Consider the following 5,000-nt stretch of genomic DNA (forward strand, 5'->3'; position numbering starts at 1 on the left):
GCGCGGCCGGGGCCTGGGCGCGGGCGCGCGCAGCAGGCGCGCAGCGCGGCCGGGGCGTCGGCGCGGGCGCGCGCGGCCGTGGCCTGGGCGCGGCGCGGCCGGGGCCTGGGCGGGCGCGGCGCGGCCGGGGCCTGGGCGGGCGCGGCGCGGCCGGGGCCTGGGCGCGGCCGTGGCCTGGGCGCGGGCGCGCGCGCCAGGCGCGCAGCGCGGCCGTGGCCTGGGCGCGGGCGCGCGCGGCCGCGTGCGGCTGGGGCTCATGGGCGCGGCTTGGGCCGCGCATGGGCATGCCATGGCTTTGGCACGCTGGGCACCGTCTTGGCCGACCTTGGAGGCACTTGGCCAAGCATTGGAGGCCTTGGCTTGGCCTAGGCTTGGCCAAGTGTGAATGGGCTTGGCCTATTGCGAAGAGTCACGGCAAAGGTTCGACCGAAGCTCGCGGCGCCCCGGACGGAGCCGGGCCGCTCCCGCCTTTGCCGCGGCGCACGGGCGCCGCCGCCGTCCGGCCGTCGCGGCGGCCGCGCACGGCACTTCGGCTTCCTCCGTCGGCCCTCCCGGGACGCGCGACCCGTGCGACCGGGACGCGCATCCCGTGCGACCGGGACGCATGTCCGGGCGGTTCCCGTTTGCAACGCTCCTCGGTACTTTGGAACGCTTGGGGTGGGCTTTGGGCGGATGCCCCGCTGGGGTGGTAGGGAGGGGGGGCTGCTGCCGCCGCGGCGGGCCTTCCGCTCCACTCCGCACAAGCCCGCCGTGGGCACTCGCTGCGGGCGTGCCCGGCACCGTTCGTCCTCGAGGGATTCGGCCCGTCGGCTCGCTCGGATGGGCCACGCGCAGCGGGCCCACGACGGAGCCGGCACGCTCCTTCTGCTGGCGCGGCGCTCGGTCTACGCCTCCGGCCGGCCGTTGCGGCGGCCGTGCACGGCGCTTCGGATCGGTCGGCCCGTCGTCCCGTCCCTGACGAAGTTTTCGCGGCCGCGCGCGCGCGGAGTTGGATCGGCCTTACTTGGTCCGATCCTTCGCCCTCGTATGTTGCGTGGGCTCGGTCCCGTCCCGTTCGGTGAAATCTTTGTCCGCTCTGGTGCGTCCCTGTGGGTTCCTTTGTCGGTTTTGCGGGTTCGGCCGGGCCTTCCGTGCCGGCCCGTCGGCTCGCTCGGATGGGCCCCGCGGAGTTGGCCCACGACGGAGCCGGCACGCTCCTTCCGCTGGTGCGGCGCTCGGTCTATTCCTTCGGTCGGCCCTTGCGGCGGCCGTGCGCGGTGCTTCGGATCGGTCGGCCGGTCTTCCCGTCCCTCATGAAGTGTTCGCGGCCGCGCGCGCGCGGAGTTGGATCGGCCTTACTTGGTCCGATCCTTCGCCCTCGCATGTTCCGTGGGCTCGGTCCCGTCCTGTTCGGTGAGGGAGGGCGGCCCCGAATCTTTGTCCGCTCTGGTGCGTCCCTGTGGGTTCCTTTGTCGGTTTTGCGGGTTCGGCCGGGCCTTCCGCGCCGGCCCGTCGGCTCGCTCGGATGGGCCCCGCGGAGTTGGCCCACGACGGAGCCGGCACGCTCCTTCCGCTGGTGCGGCTCTCGGTCTACGCCTCCAGCCGGCCCTTGTGGCGGCCGTGCGCGGCGCTTCGGTTCGGTCGGCCGGTCTTCCTGTCCCTCACGAAGTGCTCGCGGCCGCGCGCGCGCGGAGTTGGATCGGCCTTACTTGGTCCGATCCGTCGCCATCGCATGTTGCGTGGGCTCGGTCCCGTCTCGGTGAAATCTTGGGCCGCTTTGGTGCGTCCCTGTGGGTTCCTTTGTCGGTTTTGCGGGCTCGGCGCCGGGCCTTCCGCGCCGGTCCGTCGGCTCGCTCGGACGGACCGTGCGCAGGTGGTCCCCGACGGAGCCGGCACGCTCCTTCCGCTGGCGCGGCGCTCGGTCTATGCCTCCGGCCGGCCCTCGCGGCGGCCGTGCGCGGCGCTTCGGTTCGGTCGGCCGGTCGTCCCGTCCCTCACGAAGTTCCTGCGGCCGCGCGTGCGTGGAGCGGGATCGGCCTTACTTGGTCGGATCCGTCGCCCTCGCCTGTTGCGGGGGCTCGGTCCCGTCCCGTTCGGTGAAAGCTTTGCCCGCTCTGGTGCGTCCCCGTGGGTTCCTTTGTCGGTTTTGCGGCCTTGGCGGCGGGCCTTCCGTGTCGGCCCGTCGTGGGCCCGCTGCGCGTCCGTGCGCGGTGCTTCGGATCGGTAGGCCCGTCGTCTGGGTCCCTTACGAAGCTTTGCGCGACCGCTCCTTTGTCGCCGGTCCCCTGTTAGGGCTGACCGAGCCCTCCGTTCGCCCCCTGGCCCGTCGCATGGGCCCCCGGCGCCTCCGCGGCGCCCCACCGAAAACTGTCACGACGCGCATCCAGCGCCGACGAGGTCGCAGGTTACGTGCGGCAGCCGGGGGGCTAGGCCGAGCGGCGGCGGGCCCGCCCACGGACGGGCGCGGGGAGGAGCGCAGCCGGCACGCGGCGCGGAGCGGCGGCGGCATGCCGCCGGGCGGCCGTCGGCTCAACCGTGCCCGAGTCCCGCGGGCACCGCGTCGCCCGGCCGGCGCGAGCGGCGGCGGGCCCACCCGCGGACGGGCGCGGGGAGGAGCGCAGCCGGCACGCGGCGCGGAGCGGCGGCGGCATGCCGCCGGGCGGCCGACGGCTCAACCATGCCCGAGTCCCGCGGGCACCGCGTCGCCCGGCCGGCGCGAGCGGCGGCGGGCCCGCCCGCGGACGGGCGCGGGGAGGAGCGCAGCCGGCACGCGGCGCGGAGCGGCGGCGGCATGCCGCCGGGCGGCCGACGGCTCAACCATGCCCGAGTCCCGCGGGCACCGCGTCGCCCGGCCGGCGCGAGCGCACGAGGGCGGGAGGCAACCGGGCGGCGCCTGCGGAACCGGATGCGACGGCCGGCGCGGCACGGCCCCGACGGGTCCGCACCGAAGACCAGCGCGGTGCGGATCGACCGCTGATGAGGTCAGAGGTTACGTGCGGCAGCCGGCCGGCTGGCCCGAGCGGCGGCCGGCACGCGACGGGGATCGAGCGGCCCCGACGGCTTGCAGCCGGGCGGCCGACGGCTAGGCCGTACCGGAGTCCCGCGGTCGTTCGGGCGAAGGGGCGCATGCTGCGGGAAAGGCCTGCGGCGGCGAACCGTCCGCCCGGCCGGCCAAGCCTTCCGCGGCGGCGCGCACGTGGCGGCGCGGCCGAGATGACCGAGCGAAGCCCCGGCGATGGGCGGCGCGCACGTGTCCGTGCGGCCGAGATGACCGAGCGAAGCCCGGGCGGCGCCCGCCGTGCGCCCTGCCGGATCGCGCCTTCCGCCGGCGCGCAACGCCGGTCCCGCGTTCCGGCCGCGGGAGAGGCCTGCGTCGGCGAACCGTCCGCCCCGCCGGCCGAACCTTCCGCGGCTGCGCGCACGTGTCCGTGCGGCCGAGATGACCGAGCGAAGCCCCGGCGACGGGCGGCGCCCGCCGTGCGCCCCGGCGGATTGCGCGGCCCGCCGGCGCGCAACGCCGGGCCCACGTTCCGGCTGCGGGAAAGGCCTGCGGCGGCGAACCGTCCGCCCCGCCGGCCGAACCTTGCGCGGCGGCGCTTACGTGTCCGTGCGGCAGAGATGACCGAGCAAGCTCCGGCGATGGGCGGCGCCCTCCGTGCGCCCCGCCGGATCGCCTGCGAGCGGCGAGCGTCCGGGCGGGCCCCTTTCGCAACTTCCCTCGGTACTCTAAACACCCCTTGCCTCTCGGTCTTCCCCCCGACCCTCTCGGTATTTGCTCGGATATGTGCATGCATCGTCCCTCGTCGCCTTCGGTTATCCTCCCCGGGGTGGGCTTTGCGCCGACGCGCCAACGGGGTGGTAGGGGGGCTGCAGCCGCGGCCGCCGCGTTTCGCCATCCGCGCGTGCGCCGCCGGATCCGAGTGGAGGTCGCGGGCGACTCGTCGATGCTTGTACTAGGGGCGCATGCCGGCAGCCCCCCGCGGGGTGCGGGACCCCCGATCGGCGTGCGAGGGACGGGCGTCCGGGCGGGCCCCGTTTCCAACTTCCCTCGGAACATTAAAACCCCCCGACCCCCTCGGTCTTCGCTCCGGCCCTATCGCTATTGCTCGGATATGTGCATCCACCGTCCCTCGTTGCCTTCGGTTATCTACCCCAGGGTGGGCCTTGCGCCGATGCCCCGATGGGGTGGCAGGGGTGGGGCTGCCGCGGCCGGCGCGTTTCGGCATCCGCGCTTGGGGGCTCGGACCCGAGTGGAGGTCGCGGGCGGCTCGTCGATGCCTGCACCGGGAGCGCATGCCGGCAGCCCCCCGCGGGGCGCCGGACCCCCGATCGGCGTGCGATGGACGGGGGGAGGGGCGGGCCCGGTTTGCAAATTCCCTCGGTACTTTAAAATCTCACGGCCCTGTCGGTGCTCCCTCCGGCCCTATCGCCACTGCTCGGATATGTGCATCCACCGTCCCTCGTTGCCTTCGGTTATCTACCCCGCGGTGGGCTTTGCGCCGATGCCCCGATGGGGTGGCAGGGGGGCACGCTCTAGGCCGTGCCACGGGGCGCGGGCGCCGGCGCCGTACGTCCCTCGCGGCGGCCGTGAGCGGCACCTCAGCTTGCTCGGTCTGTCCTCCCGGGACGCGCGACCCGTGCGACCGGGACGCGCATCCCGTGCGACCGGGACGCGTGTCCGGGCCGTTCCCGTTTGCAACGCTCCTCGGTACTTTGGAATGCTTGGGGTGGGCTTTGGGCGGATGCCCCGCCGGGGTGGTAGGGAGGGGGGGCGGCTGCTGCCGCGGCGGGACTTCCGCTCCACTCCGCACAAGTCCGTCGCCTCGCGGCGGGCGCGCCCGGCACCGTTCGTCCCCGAGGGAGCCGGCACGCGCCCGCCGAGGCCCCGGCGCATGGGCGCCGCCGCCGGCCGTCCGCGCGGCGGCCGTGCGCCGGCTTCCTCCGTCGGCCCTCCCGGGATGCGCGACCCGTGCGACCGGGACGCGCATCCCGTGAGACCGGGACGCGTGTCCGGGCCGTTC

Source organism: Phoenix dactylifera, chromosome 10, assembly GCF_051530095.1.
Source record: "Phoenix dactylifera cultivar Ajwa chromosome 10, Ajwa_hap1_PhDact_Kaust_v1.1, whole genome shotgun sequence".
NCBI classification, from domain to species: domain Eukaryota; kingdom Viridiplantae; phylum Streptophyta; class Magnoliopsida; order Arecales; family Arecaceae; genus Phoenix; species Phoenix dactylifera.